We start from the raw sequence: 25,098 nt of genomic DNA, 5'->3' as shown, positions 1-25,098 counted from the left end.
CTGGCCACGCCCCCTGGTGACCCAAGCGGAGGCCCTGGTATCTGGGATTTATTTATCTTCTATAATTGAAAGTTTGTAGCCTTGAGCGGAGCCAAGCCTCCTGCTTGCTCCGTGGCCCCAGCCATTTTTGTTGGGATTTATTTATCTTCTATAATTGAAACTTTGTAGCCTTGAGTGGAGCCAAGCCTCCTGCTTGCTCCGTGGCCTCAGCCATTTCTGTTGGGGTTTATGTATCTTCTATAATTGAAACTTTGTAGCTTTAAGTGGAGTCCAAGGCAGGCCAGGGCTGCAGAAACTTGGCTTCCTCCATCACTGTGGGCAACTCAAGCCTCCTGTTCTCTCCAGCTCCGTGGCTGCCACCATTTTTGTTTGGATTTATTTATCTTCTATAATTGAAACTTTGTAGCCTTAAGCGGAGGCCAAGGCAGGCCAAGGCAGGCGGAAAGCTTGGTTTCCTCCATTGCCGGGGAAACCCAAGCCTCCTGCTCTCTCCGTGGCCACAGCCATCTTGGTTGGGTTAATTTGCATACTCTCTCCTGATTGGCTGGTGGGCGTGGCTTGTGGGTGTAGCAAAGGTATGGTCAATTTGCAGATTTCTCTTTTATTAGATAGAATGTTACTAGAGCCTGGTGCATGAATTTGTGCACAGGTGGGGTCTGGTTGGCCAGCCCTGATTGGGGCGATCGGGCGGTCCGGCAGTGGGGAAGGGCCCTGGGCTGTTGGTGGGCCGGTCCTGCCCCCTGGTCGAACTCCTGTTGAATTTCTGGTTGAGGGGACAATTTGTATATTACCCTTTTATTATAAAGGATGGGCCAAGAGCTTTGTAAACTCTGTCTCACTTAATTTTCACAGTAGTGGCTCCAAGAAGGTAGTGACTTCCTAGTCATGAATCTTTTTAAGGGTTGAGTGGGGATTCGAACTCAGATCTGGCTCCATTAGATCACATTACCTCCCTAGCTTTAGCTTTCTTTTTTTTAAAATATATTTTTATTGATTTCAGAGAGGAAGGGAGAGGGAGAGAGAGATAGAAACATCAATGATGAGAGAGAATCATTGATTGGCTGCCTCCTGCACGTCCCCTACTGGGTATTGAGCCCACAACCCAGGCATGTGCCCTGACTGGGAATCAATGTGCCCTCCTGGTTCATAGGTCAGTGCTCAACCACTGACCCCCACCGGCCAGGCAGCTTTAGCTTTCTTAGGCCCAGAACCACTTGTATCCTGTTTACTACATCTTCCTTCAGAATAGGTGGTTGCATAGTAATGCTGATCCTGGGGTTAGTGCAGTGGTTTTGGGAAATCCTTTTTGGGTCATGACCAGCATTTCTTATAAAATAAAATAGAGTAGAAATTGTCAGACTGTGTCACAGGTAGAACTGTTTTCTGAAATTTCTGCTTCAGTGTATGAGGGTGGGGTACGGAGTGGGAGGAAGGGTGAGCGGGTGTGTGCGTGTGTTGGGTCTTAATATAATGTATTTCCTACTATGTGAAAGTCGCTCCCTTTTTTGAGTATAGCATGTGGTCACAAGCTCACCATGGGTCTCTTCTCCAGGCCTGGAGAACATTCCATGCTGTATTTCAGTTATAAGGCAGTAAAATGCACTGGTTCTCAGCATGGACTCTGGAGCCAGATATCAGGGTTGAATCCGGGCTCTGCTGTTTTCTCTCTGTGTGACCCTTGGCAGGTTATTTTCTTTCTCCGTGGAGCTGTGTGAGCATTGGATGAATTTCTATCCCTGAAGTTCTTGGGATGGCGTCTGTCTCACAGTAGCACTCCATGAGTTATCTGCTGTGACTGTTGTCATCGTTGGTGTTGCTGAAAGCTTTGTCTCTCTCTCAGAGGGACTGTGGACATGCTGCTTTAACAACAGCCTTGCATAGGTTTGATTTATTAGGTTAATTAATTTGTTGCCAACTTTTTATACGCTACAAGAATGCCAACTTTGCCACTGGCTCCGTGCACTGCTCCTTTTTCATGTACCACTCAGATTGTTCTTATTTGGCCAGCGCCACCCATGACAGCTACTAAGTCACGTGTGTGCTTGAGTTATTGTGGAAAGTTGTGAGCCTGACTCTGCCAGACCGTGGTCTGTGAAGCACTGGCTAGCTTTACAGGCTGATTTACTCCTGGTCATAGGCCAGCATTGCCAGCCCATAAAATATGTGTGTATGTCCTGGTCTGCTGTGCTGTGGAGGGCGAAAGCGCTAAACCTAGGTCCACCTGCCTCCAGGTCTGTGGCAGGTCTGGAGGAAGGTGTCACTTGGGTGCTCAGGGGAAGTTTCACAAAGGAAATACTATTTGGGTTTGGGGTTGAACGATCAGTAGAAGTCTTCTAGGAAAATAGTTAAAGGAGAATCGTTCCAGGCACCAGTAAGATATTATACCAAGCTCTGGAGCCTGGAAGTCATAGAGAGGCAAGAATAAGCAGAAGGAGTGAACAGAACAAACTCTAGGCTGTTACCTTCTAGGATATCAGTTACAGAAGCTTATAAGTACCTAATTGGAAAAGTAAACAAAGATTAAATATGTGTTATATTTCTTATATAGCCAACCCTATCTTATAGTGAATAGATACCTACATTTTATTATGATGATTATTGAAAAACTAGAGGCCCGGTGCACAAAATTTGTGCACAGGTAGGGTCCCTAGGCCTGGCTGGCGATCAGGGCCGATCTGGGGCAGAATAGCAGGGTGATCAGGGCCCCCGCTCTCACGTGCCTTGGCCTGGCGCTGCCCGCTCACCTGCTCCACCATCCCGCCATGGTCCCACTCTCATCGGGGCCCACCAGGCCCAGCAGCGCCTCCACTGCTGCCCGCTGCCAGCATTGCATTGCCAGTGCCCACCATGTTCCGCTCCACCCCCTGGTGGTCAGCGCACGTGTAACTCTAGTCAGTCGAACTCCTGCCTATGGGGACAATTTGCATATTAGCCTTTTATTATATAGGATAGTATTTTGTTTCTAGAATTGTACAGACTGACACAGAGGGGAGGGCGTTGGGAGCTGGGTGAGAAGGGTGAAGGGATTAAGCAAAGAAAAAATGAAAGACTCATGGACACAGACAACAGTATGGTGATGGCCAGAGGGAAGGGGGGGTGGAAGAAGTAAAAGGGGGTGATGGAAGGAGACTTGACTGGGGGTGGTAAACACACAGTGTAATATACAGATGATGTATTGTAGAATTGTGTACCTGAAACCTGTATAATTTTATTAACTAATGTCACCCCAATAAATTCAATAAAAATAAATAAAATAAATAAAAATATGGGAAAAAGAAGAATTGTATTGTGTGCTTTACCTCTTCTTTTTACCTGGGCCATAGCTCCCATTAGCAGGCACCACCCAATGGCAGCTGCTGGAATTGCAGGCAATGGATGCATTGGGAAAATTTATAGGACTTGACAGGAAAAGCCCAACCCGGGTCAAAAAAGAATTAGTATAATGTAGCGATCTGAGGTAATCTTTTTTCACAGAATCCTTAAACATGTATATTAATAATTACTGATTATTATTAAACTATAAGCATTGAACTAATTGTACCTTATCCCCATTTTATCATACAACATTCTGAAAGTATGAGCACTATATGAGATCAAGTTCTGGAGCCAGATATCAGGGTTGAATCCGGGCTCTGCTGTGTTGGGTCTTAATATAATGTATTAAGCTGATGAAGGAATCTCTCAAAGTTATGAAGTTATAAGTTCATGCCATTTTTCTAGTGCCCTTTTTATTTCCGTCTTTCTTTTTGTTTAAAATACATGTTTTATAATTACAAAGTTGTATAACGCATCACAGAAATCCGAGGCAGGTATGAAGAGCAGACCCTCACCCATTATCATCCATTGCTGTCATATAACTACCAATGTTTAGAGGAGAGGAAATACCTTTAAGTATTTTTATTTTTTTTAAATTTTTATTTTTTTAAAATATATTTTATTGATATTTCACAGAGAGGAAGGGAGAGGGATAGAAAGTTAGAAACATCGATGAGAGAGAAACATCGATCAGCTGCCTCCTGCACACCTCCCACTGGGGATGTGCCCGCAACCAAGGTACATGCCCTTGACCGGAATCGAACCCGGGACCCTTCAGTCCGCAGGCCGACGCTCTATCCACTGAGCCAAACCGGTTTCGGCCCTTTAAGTATTTTTAAATGCACTTGAATATAGCTATAATTATAGACGATACAAAATCTTACTTTTCTCTCAACCTTATACCAAAAGCTGTATAACCTTATACCAGTACTGTTTTCAAGCTGTGATGTACTTTTTATTACCATAGTTTTTAGTTGTGGCACAATAGTATTCAGTTTTAAGTACCATAATTTACAAAGCCTTTTTGTTACCTGTTTTTATCTATTATAAATAATGTGTTCAATATTTTATGTTTGCAACTTGTTTCACATTTTGGATTTTCTTCTTTCTTTTTTTTTTTTTTAAGTATGTTTATCAGCAGTGCCCACCCACATTTAGATGCAGAAAAATATTTGGAAATATAAAAAGAGTATCACTTTCCAAAGAATTTATTTTTGTTGCTTATTCTTTGATTATATGATGTGGCCAGTTCTGTGGTAGTTACTGCCATCCTGTTTGTATCTTATACTATACTAGAGGCCCGGTGCATGAAATTTGTGCACTGGGGGTGGGAGGCCCTCAGTCCGGCCCGTGCCCTCTCACAGTCTGGGACCCCTCGCTCCTTACCGCCTGCCTGCTCGCTGCTCCTTACCGCTCGGCTCGCTGCTCCTTAGCGCTGCCGCGGAGGTGGGAAAGGCTCCCACCACTGCCGCTGCACTTGCCAGCTGTGAGCCCAGCTTCTGGTTGAGTGGCGCTCCCCTATGTAAGTGTACTGACCACCAGGGGGCAGCTCCTGCATTGAGCGTCTGCCTCCTGATGGTTAGTGCACATCGTAGTGACCGGTCGTTCTGGGCGTTCCGGCCACTTAGGCTTTTATGATAAGACTAGAAGCCTGATGCACCAAGATTCGTGCTAGAATGGGCTTTCCTTTCCCTGGCTGCCGGCACCACCTTTCCACTCTGGCCCAGCCCCTTTCCACTCAGGCCCCGCCTTCCCACGCTGCCCAGAGGCCCTGAGAGACCGGGGGTGGGGCAGAACGCCTGTGTTGTTGCCATGGTGACGACACAAGCATCTCGCCCCATCACTCGCGCCTGTGTATGCAAATTAACCACCATCTTTGTTGGGTTAATTTGCATATCACTCCTGATTGGCTGGTGGCGTAGCGGAGGTATGGTCAGTTTACATGTTTGTCTATTATTAGGTAAGATGACAGGTCAGAGGACTGGGTGGAGCATCCCAGTGGGATGTCCTTAGTTACCTGTTTTGGACATGAAAATTTTGTAAAAACTAGTTAGTTTACTGATTCTGTAAAAAATTAAAAAAAAATTACTTGGTTGTTCTAGCACTGGTAACTGAAATCTTTAGTTTATATATTTGAATTGTAATAAACATACACCATATGGTCTTGATTCACAGCTACATATTCTTGATTTTAAGCAAATTTACCAGTGTTGGGTGAAATACCCAATACTTTACTCCATATTTTTTAATAGAGTACTCTTTTTAATGATTCTTTATTTCATCTTATAATTTAGGTTAGATGTAATATCTCTTTTTAATTCCTGGTAATTTTCCTTTTCTCAGGTAGATGCCCTAGGACTGTGGGAAATTACAGTAGCAATTGGAGGACTGTAGGAAGAGTGGGCTGGGAATTCCTGGAGCGCAGGAACAGTGGATCCCATTCCCAGATGATAGTGACTAAATACGAGAGTCAAAGTAAATTCCATTGTGTTGGATGTTGGGTGTCATTTTCTGATACCACACCACTGCAAAAGGAGCCACAGATACTGCATTGTGGAAAGGCGGGGTGCTGGTAAACACAGCCTGTTACTGTAAGGTAGATGCAAGGCCTGGGGCGAGCCTGTTGTGGAGGATGGGAGCCAACTTCCAGTTGTTGCATATCCAAATCAGTGTTCAGAAGTTCCTATGATTGAGGGGTTTCACTGGATTTAATATTTTTACTTTCTTTTTGAAGTGGAGTTATGGATTAGAAGTGAATCATTGAAATTTTGTCTTTAGACACAACTTGAGTAACTTCTGAAAGAAAGGTCAGCTTACTTTCATGGACTCTTATCTGGGGGTACTTGTGTTATAGAATGACATGTATGATCAGCCAGCATGAAAAGAAGTAAGCTGATATTTCAACACAGCAAACATAGTGCATGACCTTTATGAAGTTCATTTTTAAAAACAAGCTTAACAAAATCACTGAGGTTAATGACCACCCAAGTTGCTGTTGTAACGATTGCCTATGGTACTTGAAGAGCACTGGCAGGGCACTGACCCTGAGTTTACCAAATATGGGCTAGTTGTTCTTCCTAGTTAGTTTATGGAGATAGGACTTTTGTAAAACACTGTTTTTGTATGAGGGTAATGGCCGATGTTATTGAATGCTTACTATGCGCCAGATGCACTCTTCTAAACAACATACTAACCCAGTGCTCGGCAAACTGCGGCTCTGTTGACTAATGAGTTTGCCGACCACTGCCTTAGGGAAAAACACTTAAAAAACATTTTAATAATGTAGTAATGTCTTTAACCTGAAGTCAAAACTTCTGGGTAAGGATAATGTCTTACGCAGTGGTCGGCAAACTCACTAGTCAACAGAGCGGCAAACAGCGGCTCGCGAGCCGCATGTGGCTCGCGAGCCGCCGTTTGCCGACCACTGTACTAACCCATTTAATTGTCTCACAAGAAAGGTTGAACAGTTGTAAGACTCTTCCTTTTTTCTTCTTTTCCTCATCTCCTTTTTTTGTAGGAACTGAAAGTCATTGCCTTGTTCTGGGGATGCACTTTGTCAAAAAGTAGGGGGTGCTGTGGTCCCAGTGATAAGAGAAGTTTCATTTCTGGGAGAGTCGGTGGTGAGCCTTTGGTGACTACATAGTATCAGGTGTTAGGCATCTTTCAATAAGAATTTTATTCCGGTTCCAAGTAATTCTAAATATCTTATTAAATAAACCTATTTTTCATGACTAATCCATACACAAGAGGTGACTATAAAATAATAAATGAATTATTTAGGTTTGCATTGTGTGAACATCTAATTTAGATCTCCTCCTGGAATTTATTTTGAAATATATATTTTCAAATAATTTCTAATTATTTCCAACTCTGTTCATATTATCTCTTTAAATATTACTTAAGTGCTATGAAGGCCAAGACACTTTGCACTTCTTGTATCCCCTGTCGCCTTTCTCAAAGTTCTAGAAACATAGAATTAACTGATCTAGGAAACTAAGAGATAAGATTATTTTGGTGAACCTCAAAATTCAGATTTTTGAATTCTTTTGGAAATAAACGCTTCCTAAATGGTATTGATCCTGAGTTGATGATTACTGAATCTGAGTAATGGGTGCATGGGGATTCATTCTGTTGTTCTATTTCTGTTTATGTTTGAAATTTTCCATAATAAAAGTTCTAAAAAAAAAGAAGAAAGAAAGAAAGGCTTTCTAACTAGTCGATATCACAGAGATGGCATACACTGTATAAAACAACTGTTTAATTAAAATTGGATAAAATATTTGTATGAGATACATGGTCACAACAGGTAAGGTTGACTACCTTGGTGGGGCAGTGGGGAGATGGATGGTTCAAGAAGAATTCACTTTGGGCAGCTGTTCTGTTGGCATGGTGCTAAAGCTTGTTTTGCTCCCAACAAGGACAGGATCTGCTGTAGGAGGGTCTTGGCAACAGGCCATGCCATTTTGAGGGTTATTTTTATAAAGCAGGTCTCATTGTATTGGCAAAGCTCAGTCCCCTGGTGGGTAGAATTCTTTTTGTTATCGTCTATATTATGACATATTTTCTTAGTAGTAAACTAGCAAAGTACTCTCAGTCGATGTAACATAAAGATAGCATCTGAAGTTCTAAGTGCATTTGCTGTTTACATATATAAAGTGAATGTGCTACTGTGGGAAAGGAAAAACGAACTCATGGATTTGGAGAATTGAGGCTGAAGGGAACCGTGGAAGGAAAAGAGGGCCGTTTGAAGGAAACAGGACAGGGCAAGCACTCTGGGTACCCCTTGCATGGCCACCCAAGATGCACTGTGGTCTTAGGGACTGTACTAGTATATGAGTAGATGACACCAAATGCATTTTCAAATTTTCTGTAGTCAAGTGGAAATTTTTCTTTGTTCTTTAAAATGACACTCTAGAAAAATTAGAAGACTTAGGTTTAAAACCTACAAGATACCTAATAACTCACTGTGAGGCTCATTTGCCTCATTGACCATTATGTGGGCATGTTAGATAGTACCAGAGGAAGCTTAGCTCTTTCCTTTTTCTCTCTTGCTAAAAAATTGTGATGCCACCATCGGTACGGCACGATAAAATGTATAATATAAAAAAGCACGAGGTGGTCTGTTTATACTATTAGTTACGGGGGAGTGGGGGAACCTTTACCTTGTTTTTTGGAGTACTAGTATTTCTAAATTATGGTTTTAGAAAAGATTTTTTTCTATTGATGTTGACATTTTTCTAATAGTGTTTGTTTTATTTCAAAGGCAATTTAAATGGAGCTCATGTTTTTATGCATAGACATTTGCAGTAACTCATGTAGTTAAAATTTAAATACATCATAAGAATGAACCACTTCATATGACATTTTATATAGTGGCACAGAAGCTGATTTTACAGATCTTGCTCTTTCGTGATGTCCCACTGCTATAGTTTTGGTGGATTTGAAGTGTGTGCAGACGGCTTACAAATTAAGGAAAAGTTTATCGACTTGCTTGTCAGCACAATTCAGAGATACTCATCTGGATACATACAACTCTGAAGTCTAGATAAAAGTTACAAAGCACTTTACAAACTTGACAGATCAGGCCTTTTAAGAATCCCATCTTCCTCGCTTTGCTGCTGGGTGCAAGGCTGCTTGTGTCATTGGTAACCGAGCTGGTGAAATAGCTTGGCTGGTGGGCATATTTTGCTGCAGAAGTCATTCCCTTTTGATCTTAACAAGATGAGCTGTGGTCATTTATCGTTCGAGTCTTATCTTGTTGAAAGAAGAACCTTGAGTAGATTTATTTTATTACACATCAGCTTGATGTGTGAAATTACTTATGTTGTCTGTATTTACAGTTGTTAATTCTCAGGAAAACAGGTGTCTTTATATTATGTAGCTCACTGGAATTTAAATCTTTTTAAAAAAAACATGGTTCTGTCACTATAGCAAACTCTTCAATGTTTAGTGTAATTTCTGTGTTTTAGAGTTGTCAGAAGCCTGTGGATACAGCTTAAGTTGTTAGAAGCCTGTAGATATTTAGGGCACTAGAGTAACCATTCAGGGAGTTAATTCCCTAGAAGGTGGTAGACAGAGCCTCTATAGATAGATGTGAATGTGCTCAGCACATTACCCTGTGATGAATAATTATTTTCCGTTTAGAAATGCACCTAAGAAATAAAATGGTTAGCATTACCCTTTTTAAAAATATATTTTTATTGATATTAGAGATGAAGAGAGAGAAAGAGATAGTAACATCTATGATGAGAGAGAATCATTGATCTGCTGCCTCCTGCAGGCCCCCTAATGGGGATCGAGCCAGCAACCCGGGCAAGTGCCCTTGACCGGAATCAAACCCGGGACCCTTCAGTCCACAGGCCGACGCTCTGTCCACTGAGCCAAACCGGCTAGGACTAGCATTACCTCTTTTTACAACAACTTTATTGAGCTATAGTTCACATACTATGCAATTTACCTCTCTCCCTTTTTTTTAAACAAGCTCTGGTCAGTTGTATTAAAGAACAATTTTGCATGGTCTACTTCTCAGTCTGTTCTGGCGTGCCTCTATGAACCAGGATCACCTGGGTCAGTGGTAGCCGTGCACACACTGTAGTATTTTCCACTCGCTGTGCCCAGTGCGGTCTGATTGCCACTGTAGTGATAGGCGCCAGTCTTGGCCGACATGGCCTAGTGCTCTGCTCAGGTCTCCCCGCGGCGGGCTGGTTGTTGGCGAGGATGAGCGGTTTAGGTTTGCCTTGTCTGATTATTTTCAGAGTCTGCTTGCACCCCAGCTTGTACTGTCCACTTGTCATAACAAGTTGGAGCCCAGAGTTGGTCGACTCCAGTGACTTTGTCATCTTTTTTGCGGCCACCATCTTTCTGCTTTGGGTGACCCCCAACCAAGAGCAGTTGCCAAGCTGGCTGGGAGCAAGAAAAAAGTAAAATTTACCCTTTTAATGTCCATGTAATTCATTGGCTTTTAGTATATTCACAGAATTGTGCATATAGCTAATTTTTAGAACATATTTATTGCCTCCAAATGAAACCCTGTACCCATTAGCAGTCACTCCCCTTCCCACAGCCATATCAACCACTAATCTACTTTTTCTTAGTTTTTGAATTGTCCTTTATTTATTATTATTTTAAATTTATCTTTATTGTTGAAAGTATTACAGATGTCCTTTCCCCCCCACCACTCTCCACCCTGCACCTGCCCCCCTGTACTTTCTGAATTTTAAAATGATGGATTGAAATAGAAATAAATAATAGTTTAATGCCACTGATCCTTTATATTAATGAAATTATGTAATTAAGTTCTATATCATTAAATATTTATAGCAGTGACTGGGGCTTAGCCCTTGTTTATTTTAATATTAAGGTTTTATCTTCCTCGAGTTGTAAACAATAGCTTCTCATCACTTCATGCTTTAATTAGGCATGGTAGTAGTATATCTGAGTCTATCTCTTTTTTTGTTTTTGAAAATTTGAGATAAATGTTTCTTTCCTTTAACCCCCAACTTGAGATAAATACAATGAACTTGATTGTATTTATCTTTGCTTAGAATATTGTTTTTTTACAGGACAACTAAGTATTTAGATAGCAGTTATAATAGAAGTAATGCTTAAAGTAACTTAAAATAAACTTTGCACTTTTTTTCAGTCTTAGAAACATGCCATTTCTGCACACAAACAATTGATATTCTTTTATCATGCTGATTTGCTCACTAATGGAAACTCTTAAGGTCCTTGTGAGCTGTGTGACTTTGGGCACCTGACTGTTTCAATGACCAGTGGATTAATAATCACAAGTATTTGCTGATTACACAAGGTTAGTCCAGTTTTGCCTGGTTTAAATTGGGTTGACAGTGAGAGACAAAGGGAATGTTTTTTGAAGTTGGCAGATGTACTGATGATTCTGTTAGTATAGAGATCTGCTTTGTAGTTCACCTGATATGAGAACTGTCAGAATCATCCTAAAACTGTTATCGTATAAAACTCCAACATGTGTAAGGGGTGAGAGAGGTTGTGAAACTGATTGTTTAAGAATTCTGGGAAAAAGACCTTTGTAGGAACATCCCTCTAAGGCTTCTCTGACTCTTTTTGGAAGTGATGACAGAACCTGGGGTCTCCAAAAGCAAGTAATAGTAGTTCACAGTGACTGTTCCTAGAACAGCTGCTTTTCACTGCCTCTGTAGGAATAAGCAGTGGCAGATAGCTTCAACAACTAAGATACTGCAAAAACCCACAGGCCGGCCCTACTGCTTCGGCTCAGTGGATAGAGCGTCGGCCTGCAGACTGAAGGATCCTGGCTTTGATTCCTGTCCAGGGCACATGCCCAGGTTGCAGGCTCGATCCCCAGTATCTCTCTCTCCCTTCTCCCTTCCTCTCTGAAATCAATAAAAACATATTTAAAAACACACACACACAGCAATACAAAAAACAAAACCCCCAGGCCAAATGAGTACTCCATTCTTGAAGTCATGCCTAAGCTTTCTTCTCTGGATATAAAGTCAAAACATTATTTTTGAGTCGTAAGTAAACAAAGGATTAAAACATTGCCATTGCTGGATATTGACAAGAGATGCTTGGCGTCTACATCACCTGTGCAGGTGAAAAAGGCGTATCATCATACACGTGGACACCACACTACAACTTTTATTGTGGTACACAAGAATACAGCCTGGATCCATGGGCTCAGGAGCATGCTTATCTATAGATACACATGTTAGATTTTATAATAGCACTCCGAGGAAGAATGGGTTTCACTTTACAGAGTTGTGTTCTGCCTACAGAATTTTAAGAATAACTTGTATCACTTGATGCTCTCATGTGAAATAAAAAAAGGAAAGCTACCCTGTTTAGCTATCACAGACGAGGCCCTGTTAAGAAGCTCCAATAATAGAATTGGATTCTGAGGGTTTTTTCATGCTAGATTAGCTTCCGTGTCGGTCCCCCAAAGGTGCATATATTGCAGAGTGTTTCCTGTTTTTTCTTCACTGAGTCGGAACAGGCTGTTTTGTCCATGCCTGTAGCAGACTTCTCATGGCTCCCCGTTATCAGGTCTGGCTGTGTAATTGGGTAGTCATCAGAAAAAAGAGGGGGGATTTTTTTTAACCTTTGAAAGTGATACCCTTTTCAGCCTTGGCAGGTCTCAGCGTTCTATCTTTGTCTCTCAAATCCGCATCGGAAATGCTAAGCGTTCCCGTACTGGAGTTAGGAGAGGTCGTTGTCAGGAGGATCCTGTAGCACTTTTCAGAAATTAGAGGGTCATCCAGCGAAACTAGGCCACATAGTCTCAGGATCAAGTGCACCCGTAATATCACTTGGATTGGAAGACCTGCATGCTTTTAAGCTTATCTGTAATTTGGTCTGGTTTCTATTTACCTATTCAAGCCCAGTTTCTGTGGTTGCTGAAAAATACTAATATCAGTTTGCAGGTATGAAAGTATTTTTCCATTTTAATCTAATTTTTTTCTAGTAGGGGCCAGGCTTCTGTGTATTTGCCATAAGAACGTCTCATCTGGCCCTACCCACCCACTCACCTGGCTGCTATGATACAAGGGTACAGTGAGGGATTCCATCAGTGTTTTTTGAGAATTTGATCTGTTTGTGGCAGGTGTTTAGGAAGTGAGCCCATGGCCTGGTCCTTTTCCTGAATTCTATAAATACAGGATTTTTTGTATATTAAAAAGATGTGACTGGGGCTTAACCCTTGTTTATTTTAATTGAATCCTTCACCAGTGATATAATGGACTGTCCTATTACTGTTCAAGCCTGTTGACAGCGCTCACAGTGAGCAAACAGAATGCTCTGGAGTGAAACACTGATCTCTGAAATCAGTGGGAATGGCACCACAATAAATTGAGCTGGGTAGTGGAAATCTTTCAACCTGCGTTCCTATCATGGAAAGCTTTTTACAACACGTGTCTCTGCCTATAACATACTAAGTATTATTTAACTCCTTGCTGAATCAGAATCGTCATTATGAATATCATATACTGAACGGTACTCCCAGTAGGTGCATGTGTAGGGCCAAATAGTGTATGGGCGACTGACGGTAAAAAGGACCTTGATTTTTCTCTCTCTGTATCTGTGCTTCTTGCAATGTGACTCCGCAGAGGTAGAGTTTATTTACTTACTTCTTGAATCTGGGCTGATCTTGTAACTTGCTTTGGCTGATGGATATGGCAGAGGTGATGGTGGATCGAAAATGAGGCTAAGCCTCAAGAGGTCTTACGTGTTTCTGCACATGGAATCCTGTCTAGCTGCCATGAGAATTAGCCTGGGCTGACCTGCTGGCTGAGTCCCCATCACACCTGTCACTGCATCCAAGAGCCAGCCAACCACAATGTATACGAGGGAGGCCATTCCCGATAAGCCAGCCAGTCTTGGCTGACCTGTCAGACTCATGAGAAAGCTCAAAATCATGAGAAATCATGAGAAAGCACAAAATGCCCCAAAATGGAATTGCCAGTTGACCTGTAGAGTTAAGAGTTGAGGAATGCTCATTGTTTTAAGTCCTGGGTTTGGGGTAGTTTGTTATGCAACAGTGTCTAACTTGTGTGCATGTGGGTCTTAGGACATGTTTCTTTAGGGGGAAAAGCTTCAAACATCAGTTTACTTTCTGGTCAGTTGTTGCTGTCTCAGCAAATTATCCTGAATGATATTTCTGCAAAATTTGTGAATCAGGGACAAGGCAGCTGATTTCCATTGCTATTGGCTACTCCCAAGTGTCTGTTGAATTGAGTTACCTTCTTTCAAATAATTTTTTCATTGTTTTTGTTGTCCTTTTACTATAGTATTTCACGTATTATCTGTTCTGTTGACCTTATTAGAAGGGCAACCCAGAGAAGTCCCCTGTCATCCTACATCCATTTTTCAATCTGTGTACTCAGTGTTTTGATGAAGAATGTTAAGGATTTCCTCTTCATTTGTTTAGTGATAACACAAATAGATTGTGAGATTATACTATAGAAAAGCCCTGAGCCAAGCATGGGCTCTTGTGAGCGAACAGTCTAGGAAAACTGACCAGTAAACAACCAATTAAAATACAGTAGTCCCTTGCCAAAACCGGTTTGGCTCAGTGGATAGAGCGTCGGCCTGCAGACTGAAGGGTCCCAGGTTCGATTCCGGTCAAGGGCATGTAACTTGGTTGCGGGCACATCCCCAGTAGGAGGTGTGCAGGAGGCAGCTGATCGATGTTTCTCTCTCATCGATGTTTCTGACTATCTATCACTCTTCCTTCCTCTCTGTAAAAAATCAATAAAATATATTAAAAAAAATAAAATACAGTAGTCCCCCATGACCCACAGAGTCACTTTCTGCCGTTTCATTTACCTGCGGTTTCATTTCCTGAAAGAACTAACGAATGAATCCCAGGGCACGGGTGCTCGTCCGATGTGTTCACTGCTGTGTTTCTAGAGCCGCAAATCCACGTTGATTGAATGGAAGGGGGAGGGAGGGAGGGAGAGAAGAAAGGAAGGACATTTTAAAATATATTCATGACTGGCAGAGCAAAGAAAAAGAGCACGCAGAGATTTGATTATAGTCTGAAAGGAATATTTGAATCTCCGTGTATTGGCGTTTATGTTTCATTGCTGTGAACGTGGAGCGTTGAAGGGCCGGGGCACCGCAGTGGACCTGTTGCGGTAGACAGCAGCCTCACAAACAAGGCCCCCAGCATCTCATAGTTCATTCTTCTGTAGAAGATCAGCTCTGCTTTGTCTTCTTAGTTTCTTCTCTTTTGTATTTCCTTCACAATCCATTTTGATTTTGTTGTCCTGGGATTTTCAGATAATATACTTAAAGTTATTGGATTTTATTTTATCTCACTGCTTATTTAGAGGCCGTGCTTTTCTTCTTGGAAAAATATTTGCTTCTCAAGAATTCTTATCTTATCTGTTGTATGCCCAAGATAGTATATAACTTTGTAAAGGTATGGATAGGACGATATCTCTAGAAACTCAAATAATCCTGATAGCAACATATGTCCCAGTGAAACTGCTTTGTAAGTTTATTACCTCTTTAATGAATTCATTTAATTTTCTCGCTGCCCTGTTTTTAATTTCCCACTCACCACATGTGAGTCAGATGAATATAGTTTATTTAGAGGCCTTATTGCCAAGCAGCCAGGGAAAGCTTCTTTGCTTACATTCTGGTTCCCCCCTTTGTCTTTGGCCAACAGCTCAGTCCCTGTGGTGTCCCATCTGCTTAGCACACCCCGGCTGTGGGGCTGTGGCTCATTTCCACTCATCTGGGTCAGGAAGTAAGGAGACCTTTAAGTCAGCCTGGTATCACCGGCCAGCACAGTTAACGACTGGAAACTTCTGCTTTGTTTTTCCTAGGCATTGATACAATTAAGCTCGTGACCGTGAACTTATATTTTCTTTCTGAAATGCCCCTCACTGGATTCTAGAAGTTCTAACTGTCAGACTATAGAAGCACTCACCTCAGAGGACTAGCCTGTTGCCACACTCCCCATGACTTCATCACTCTTCACATTAAATTCCCATCACCACACTGGTGATTTGTTTTGCTCTTTGGCTGATGACTCTTGACTCAGTTTTTCTTTGAGGGTCTAAATTGGTCAAGGGCAGGTCCTGCTTTGGGAAGTAAAAATAATTAAATTTTCTCCTGGCTCTGTAGCTAATATACCCATGGATTAGGAAAATAAATTCTTTAAAAAAAACAGATTATCAACAATTCAAAAATAGCGCTATTTGTTTTTTTCTGTTGGTTTGTTAATTCACCTATTTAGTTTTATGCATCTTATATCATTCAAAAAATAATTCAAAGAAGCTTAAAATAATAATAGTGACACACATTATAAAAAAGAAAAAAAGCATCCAAGAGCATGAGAAAGTAAGGGTGAAGGATAAGGTTAGTTCACAAAAAATTACGAGGAGCTGGTTTTGCTACACAGTGGGTAAAGTTAGGTTGTAGATTCAGTTTGAAACTTGCAAATAACCAGAGCAAAGATGGAGACATGCTCAGTTGAGAGTCCCAGCGTCCTCAAGATGAAAACATAGAGGTTTTCCTGTCAAAAGAGCATAAAAGTTAAAAGTTTCCCAGGGGCCTCATATAGATTGCACTGGTTGATGTAGACAGTACAGTATCCTTACAATAAACACAGCAGTAAATTTACAGTAATTGGGTATTTACTGTACACAAGGCACTGTGCTAAGTGCTTTATGTATATTTTCGTAATCAAGTCCTTAAAATAACTCTGAAGTAATTATTTCAGAGGAGGAAACAGGCTGTGAGAGGCGGACTTGTCCACAGTCGTGGGAAGAGGGGCGAGAGGTTTAAACAGGCAAATCTGACTTCATTGTCCTCACCCTTAGTTATTTTTCTGGACTCTACTCCTGTTACTACTTTTTTGTTGCACCCTTCAATGTAAGTCAAGGGCAGAACCAAAACATGTAATTCCAGAAAAATCATTCTCAGAGGAGACCATGCAATGCAGTCTAAATCTATAGCCAGCTCTCTGAAGATCCTACTTGGGCCGGGGTAAGATTTGGATGACCTAGAGCCATGTTGTTAACCTTCTTGGGTCTCTTTGATGATGTAGGGGAAGTTACAGACGTTTTCTTCAAAAGGTACACATATGAACTCTCATAGGCAACGCACAGATCTCCCACAAAAACCATCCATGGATCTAGAGTCGGGTGTCAGAGAGTGCAAGGCCATGAGCTCTGATAAGTGTTAGGTGTGCTCAATGGGAAGAAATTCTTTTGCACTAACTGGCTGTTCAATATTAGATGGCTTATCCCCTCTTAAGTCATAGGCCAGTCATAAGCCAGTTCTATCTTCCCAAATTTCATTGGATTCTAAATTCCAGATCTACGTCAAGGCTGTGGGGCCAGAGAGCATTGGAGAGTTGCTGAGTTTCAGCCTCTGTTTTCAGCACGGGCTGCCCTGGTGTGTGACACTTCTCTGGTGTGGTCCCCAACAGTGCCTTTTCTCAGCCACCCTGTTCCCGGGGGCACAATGCTACTTGGTTCCCCTGCCCTGCTGATCCTAGTAGGTCATAGCCCCTGTGCAGTGTTTTAAACTGTGTGTGGTGAGTTTTAAAACTTTTCCTGGATTCACCTTATTTATTTCCCTGTTTGAACTTGGTGCATCAGCTGCTGCTGATCTGTCTATATCTTCTTTCTCCTCCCCTCCACACAGAAAATGTATCCCCTCAACGTATTTTTTAACAAGTGTCTAACAGGGCTTATCCAGGGGGAACTGCCTGCTTGTGGACACGTGTGATAGGTCTGGAAGTACAGGGAAGTGAAGGATGGGGAACAGAAGACAGGTGGTTATAATAAACTAGAGGCCCGTTGCAGGAAGATTCCTGCAAGAACAGGGCTTCCAGCGGGCTTCCACCCGCCACCACCACCCCTTCCACCCCCCCCCACCCCCCCCCCCCCCCCCCCGTGCTTTCCCTTCCCTCCCGCCGCCCTCTGCCCCCCCACCCCGCGCTTTCCCTCTCGCTGTTGCTGCTGCCCCGTGCTTTCCCTCCCACTCATCACCCCACACTTTTCCTCCTGCCGCACCCGCCCCCCCACCCCCCCCCCCCCCCCCCCGTGCTTTCCCTCCTGCTGCCACCGCCGCCTCGCTTTCCGCTTTCCTCCCTCTTCCTTCTATGCTGTCTTCAGTCTTCACTCCCTCTGCGTATGCAAATTAACTGCCATCTTTTGTTAGGTTAATTTGCATACTTGCTCTGATTGGTTGGTGGGCGTAGCAGAGTGATGGTTAATTTGCATGTTTCTCTTTTATTAGTGTAGATGGGATTCCTCATCCTTGTGTCCTTTTCAAAGTGTTTTCTTATTGATATCTTCATTGGAAGAGAAAAATTGTTATTTATTTTATTGAATAGTGAGGACTTCATGTCTGTAACATAATATATTTTATAACAGCGAGATTTTCAAAGTCACTGCTTATCTCTAAAAGATGCAAAATACAAATACTCTTCAGCTTTATTTTGCATTAATTTTATAAATATGGAATTTTTGCAGTATTCTTTCTCAGGTAAAAGTATTACTCAAACCATCAATATGTTATGGTATCCAAAATTGTTGTGACCTTACCTGTGTTCATGGGTCCATGTGGTGACTGAATCTTGAGTAGGCAGTAGACGCAGCAGTTGATTATTCCACTTACGTGAATATTGACATTTGTTTCTTCACCCTTTTGTGCTTGAGTTTTCCTCTGTAAAGTAGAGATAATAATAGTATTTTCTTCATGGAGTTGTGAGGATTAAATGATAGAGTGCTTAGAATAATGCTGTTTTCATTATGAGCACATACATGTCAGCTATCACCATTATTAGTTCAAATCTTAGCTTTAATTCAGATTATTCAGTATTCAGAATTCATTAGCAAAGACATCTTGGCATTCGTTGGTTTCTGGAAATAATCCTGCAAGTACAAGAGCTTGGCTGTGGATGAGTTTGCTAGAGATATGGAAAAGGTTCACTATTTTTAGTATAAACTTCTCAAGTAATGTTGACTTCACTGCTCAACTCTATGACTTGATTAACATTGTTTAACTTTTAGGTCAGGAAAAACCATTCTCTTTCAAAAGAAGAATATTTATCTCATTTTCAAATTTGCACTGAATCACTCTTGGCACATAACATTTTATCTTTTTAGAATCTGTTTTGCAGATGTGGAGCCTGCTGCTGTAAAACTTGCTGGGTTGAGTGAAAGTTTCATATATGTATTGCATTAAAAAAAAAAAAAAAAGCTGTAATCTTGAAGAATAATGGCTCCATCCTTCAGTGGCTTGTTGGAAAGCCTGCCTGCACCTGCTAATATCCCGGGAGAAGTTGGCCCAGAAATACTACTGAGCCCCGGCAGCACCGGGTAAAGGGAGGGTGGAGGCAGTTTCTGTAAGATTCGTCATACCTACCTTTTCCTGTGCTGGCTTCCCCTGATCTCTTCCCCTTCCCCCTGCAGCTCCTCCTTTCCCACCTCCACCCACTACGCTCTGTCTTGCTCTTGTCAGGAGGTAGTAATTACTTCTTAACATAAATTAAAACAGTCATCTGTAATTATAGACACATTTCACCTTTCTCCGCGTTTTAAGGCCAAGTTCACATGTGATTTCTTATCTTGATATGTGTGGTAAGAGTAATTCCGTGAGTTACTTGCTTTATGCCCCAGGTGGATTCATTGTGAATTTCCTGCTCCCCATCAAGTATACATCGACAGGAAGCTGGAGAATTATGGAATCCTTCGGCCTGTTCTCAGTGCCTTCTCCACTGGAGTTGATTTCCATCAATGGCCTCTTCCTGTTCACTTCCAGTTGGTCAGGAATAGACCCTATCAGAAGCACTTGATCTTTCCGATTTCAGTTTCATTTTCTATTTTCTCAGATTCTCCATTTATGTTAATAACAGCATCATTCTCCTTTGTCCAGGACCTGTGTCAGTGACACTGTCTTTATTTCTTCTTGGTTCCAGACTCTGCAGCCATGGGCCAAGCCCTTTTACTGGAGCACCAGTCCAGGCTGACTTTGGGGCACACTGCATCTTCTATACAATTTCTGGGATTCATCTGCAGAATCTCAACTCCCCCCAAAATAAACACATCTCTGGAATCCTTTCCAGATGAGCTACCTCTTTCTTTTCTCTGGGTGCTGCCTCATGACCCGATGACATTTCCCCCAGTTTTTCTCCTCCATTAGATAATGTGTTGGAGAACAGACAACTTTGTATCCCCAAGTATCTACCAAGATAGCTCATCTATAAAAAGTATTTAATATGTGTGTGTTGAATTGTAGCCCTGTGGCTTATTGCTTGTATGTTATTTCCACCAACCAAGCTGTGGTTTCTGGGAAGGCAGAGGCTTTGTCCTACTCAATCTTTGTTTCCTCAGAGCCAGGAACAGCGCTCATGATTTTTGAAAAGTGTTTTGGAGCAAATGCTTTTTTTTAATTGATATTTTTTAGAGAGAGGAAGGGGAGAGAGAGAGATAACACACACACACACACACACACACACACAAGAGAGAGAGAGAGAGAGAGAGAGAGAGAGAGAGAGAGAGAGAGAGAGAGAGAGGTAGAGAAAGAGAGAGAAAGAGGGGTGAGAGAGAAACATTGATTGGTTGCTTCCCACAGATGCCCTAACCAGGGATTGGACCTGCAACTTTGTAATGTGCTCTGACTTGGAATTGAACCTGCCACCTTTTAGTGTATGGCACAACGCTCCAACCAACTGGGCCATACCATCCAGGGCTAGAGCAAATGATTTTAAAGAGTATTTTAGGAGAACTCAAGAGTAGAGCAGTACTGAGAGCTAGATAGATAATGGTATATATTATAAATACGTATGTATTTAATTATATATATATAATTATAGACATGTGCTATAGGATTTTAATTGTATTAAAAGCCTATTATGTATGCAAAACAATGCTAGATATTGAGAGAATAAAAGGAGTCAAAATGGGTATCTGTGGATGATTCGAATTGGCATTGTAGAAGGTAAGGTGCATGGGGGTCTCCATACATTCCTTTGAAATACTTGTGAAGCATTTTTGCCAGAAGTCTGAGCAGAACCGTGCTCAGCATCTCTGTGGGCATTCTCTTAAACACTCTGGTGCATTTCCCATGAGCTTCGTGTAGGTTAAAATAAAAGGGGTAAAAGGGGAAAAAGGAAACCTACTGCCTCAACATATTTGGTTCTGCATCTGAGTTTCCCCTTCCCTCCCTTCTCCCCTTTCCCCTTCCTGTACTTAAGGTCACTTACTGAGATGTAAATATGTATATTATGTATTTTGTATTTATGCACAACCTTTAAGGGGTACAACATTTGACATCTGGTATAGAGGGCTTTTAAAAAATATATATATATTTTTATTTCTAAGGAGCGGCAGAAATCATTAGAATCACAGTCTCCTCATCCAGCCTTATGGTTTTAAAAATTGCCTCTGGGAACTTGCCTAAAATAACTTTTTAGAGTCTGCACTTCAATAGAGACCTTTCCTGAACCTTGAAAAAAATACATATATTTTTATTGATTTCAGAGAAGAAGGGAGAGGGAGAGAGATAGACGTGTCAATGATGAAAGAGTCATTGATCAGCTGCCTCCTGCACACCCGCTACTAGGGATCCAGCCTGCAACCCGGGCATGTACCCTGACCGGGAATTGAACTGTGACCTCCTAGTTTGTAGGTTGATGCTCAACCATTGAGCCATACCAGCTGGGTGAGAGGTTTTTTTTTTTTTTAATTTAAATTTTTTATTTTTAAAAATTCTTTATTGTTTAAAGTATTATATATGAATCCATCCCCCCATTGACCTTTCCTTGCTCATTCCCACTCCCCCAGCACGTGCCCACACCCCCCCTACTGACGTGTCCTTGGGTTATGCTTATATGCATGCATACAAGTTCTTTGGTTGATCTCTCACACCCCCCCCTGGAAACCACTCCCCTTGCACTCCCCATCTACCCCCCTCTCCCCCCCTGAGGTTGGATGATCTGTTCGATGCTTCTCTGTCTCTGGATCTATTTTATTTCATCAGTTTATGTTGTTTATTATATTCCACATATGAGTGAAATCGTGATATTTATCTTTCTCTGACTGGCTTATTTCGCTTAGCATAATGCTTTCCAGTTCCATCCATGCTGTTGCAAATGGTAAGAATTCCTTCTTTTTTACAGCAGCGTAGTATTCCATTGTGTAGATGTACCACAGTTTTCTAATCCACTCATCTGCTGATGGGCACTTAGGCTGTTTCCAAATCTTAGCTATGGTAAATTGTGCTGCTATGAACATAGGGGTGCATCTATCCTTTCTGATTGGTGTTTCTGATTTCTTGGGATATATTCCTAGAAGTGGTATTACTGGGTCTAATGGCAGTATCTTTTGAAGCAGATAAAATTTTAATTTTGACGATATCCAACTTACCTTTTTTTTTTTTTTTAATCATTTGTGCTTTTGATGCTGCCTCTAAGAAATCTTTCCTAATACAAGGTCATGTTTTAAGAGTTTTACATATATGTCTATGGTCCATTTTAAGGTAATATTTGTGTGATGTGAAGTAAAGGCCACATTCACCTTTTTTGCATATGGATATCTAGTTGTCTCGGCCATGTTTTTTGAAACACACACACACACACACACACACACACACTTTTCCACTGAATTGTTTTGGTATCTTTGTTGAAAATCAGTTGGCCATAAATGTAAGAGTACAAGTGGTATTTATTGTAGCATTCATTCCCTCCTCTGATGCTAGATTTCAGAAGGCCTAATTTTAGTAATTGTATGTTTATAGCATTAGTACCAAATCTGTTTCTCTTAAGTGCAAATATGTTCTTATTTGCAATTACTCTGTGGGTGCGTGAAAATTATGTATGCTTATGAAGATTATTGTGGCTTTATATAGAAGCTAAAACATTTTCCCCATTTCTGTGGAATCTTAATACCTTAGTATTTGGGCATTTTTAAAAAGAAGGTCGTTCTTGTTGGATTTGTTCTGCCAAGAGAGCCAGCCAGTTTCAGACTGTTCCACTGCTCACGCTGCTGTGCAGTCTTTCGAGGAAAAATTAAACCAAGATCTCTTAAGTGATTTCCATGCAAAATTAATGCTTCCCTTGACTTCTGCCAAATGCTGTGATGCGTGTATGCAGCAGATGCCAGAAAGTTTAGAACCTGCATTTGGAAAGAATTCAGAATTTTAAGATAGAAAGCATTTGTGCCCGGGGCAATGTCACAGCCCACCTGTGTTTTTTCCTTGTCTTCTGGGTGTTTTCATTGTGTTCTCAGAAAGGCCCGGGCAGATACTTCTATTTTCAAATCTTTTTTATAAAACAGTTTTAATTTTACAAGTCCAGATCTCCCTTCAAGTTTCAAAATATGTATTCTTTAACATAAAATGTTTTGACAGATACGTACTGGCCTTGTACTTTAGCATTCATTTTTGAAGACTGAGACTCAGAAAATCAGAGCCATAAAACATAGTGTAATTAGTCACCATCAGATTCTGCCTAAATTTATATTTCGTACATTTATATGCCACATTAGCTGCTTTCTTTTCTTCTGTTATTTTGATAACTAGTTCAGCCTGTTACTATACAACTGAAATAAATGGAACATACTTAGTGTTGGGTTTATTAGCTTTAATATCTTATTTATGGTCTAAGAGGAAGAGCAGAAAGGAGCTAGTATTTATTGAGTGCCTACTGTATTCCAAGTGCTGTCCTGGACACGTTTATATCCCTAATCTCATTTAATCCTCGTAACTCCTCATTGTGGCAGTATTATTCCAGTTTTAGAGATGAGGAACATTAAACAAGCCTGATAATGATAATGATATTTGTGTGTGGTCTTTCATATCATAATTCTAAAGTATCAGCTGACTTTTGGGGATGTTCAGTTATAAAAAAGGAGAAACCATCATAATTTATCCCCCGGTTGCAGAGCTGCTGTAGAAAGAAAAGGCACACAAGTTATTTCTCAATGTTTTGTGCATATTAACTGTGGGAGACATAGTGACCTGAGATAGGAGACAAGTAAGCAATACAGAATATGTTCAGCAAGGGTAAGGTTTGAATGTTCAGATACAAATGTTACAAAACAATGGATATTTATATGCAGAAAAAGAACATTGACTTCGTACCACATATAAAACAGCCCAAGAGCCCATCAGTAGAGGAGTGGGTGAAAAAACTGCGGTACAAAATGGAATACTCTGTGGCTGTAAAAAAGAAGGAGCTCTTACCCTTTGCATCAGCATGGATGGCCCTGCAGATTATTATGCTAATAAGCAAAAAAAGCCGGTGGAGAAAGACAGCTATCACATGATCTCACTTATATGTGGAATCTAATGAATAAAATAAACTGACGAGCAAAAAGGGTCTAGAGCAGGGGTGGGCAAACTTTTTGACTCGAGGGCCACAATGGGTTCTTAAACTGGACAGGAGGGCCAGAACAAAAGCATGGATGGAGTGTTTGTGTGAACTAATATAAATTCAAAGTAAAGGAGCGGAGGGGAGAGCAAGAGAACCGGATAGAACAGCCGGATTCGGCCTGCAGGCCGTAGTTTGCCCAAGGCTGGTCTAGAGGCATGTATGCATGGAACAGACTGACAAATCTCAGTGGGAGTGGGGAGGGGGCAGGAAGAGATTAGCCAAAGAACTTACATACATGTATGCATAACCCCTGGACACAGACAGTAGTGTGGGGATGGCTGGCGTAGGGTGTATGTATGCAAATTTGTTCAGAAAATTCCTTATCCTTTTAATGTTGTTAAGCTTTATAATGATATCCTCTCTTTCATTCAATATTTGATATTGTCTACATTTCCGTTTTTTTTCCATCAATTTTGCTAGCGATTTGTTAATTTTTTTTTTTAAATATATTTTATTGATTTTTTACAGAGAGGAAGGGAGAGGGATAGAGAGTTAGAAACATCGATGAGAGAGAAACATCGATCAGCTGCCTCCTGCACACCCCCTACTGGGGACGTGCCCGCAACCAAGGTACATGCCCTTGACCGGAATCGAACCTGGGACCTTTCAGTCTGCAGGCCGACGCTCTATCCACTGAGCCAAACCGGTTTCGGCGCGATTTGTTAATTTTATTGAACTTCTCAGAGAGCCAGCTTTTGGCTTCTCCACTGTTTTTCTGTTTTCTATTTTATTCTTTGTACTCTCATTTTTATTATACCCTTCCTTCTGCTTGCTTTGGATTTAATTTTCTCTCCCTATTTTTAGCTTCTTAAGGTTGAATGTTAGGTCATTGATTTGAGGTATTTTTTTCTAATATGTACAGTTAATGCTGTATTTCTGTCTGTGTCCTGTAG

The 25,098-nt window shown here is 41.3% G+C and overlaps 1 protein-coding gene across 1 annotated transcript in view; it reads left to right on the top strand.

The window, feature by feature from the left end:
• The window catches only part of WDR70 (WD repeat domain 70), a 187,298-nt gene that overhangs the window by 80,034 nt on the left and 82,166 nt on the right, over positions 1-25,098 (top strand). The gene's annotated exons all lie outside the window — the stretch shown is intronic.

This window comes from Plecotus auritus, assembly GCF_963455305.1.
Source record: "Plecotus auritus genome assembly, chromosome: 7".
In the NCBI taxonomy this organism is placed as follows: Eukaryota; Metazoa; Chordata; class Mammalia; order Chiroptera; family Vespertilionidae; genus Plecotus; species Plecotus auritus.
The sequence above is the reverse complement of the archived record's forward strand: the minus strand, read 5'-3'. Positions and strand labels throughout refer to the sequence as shown.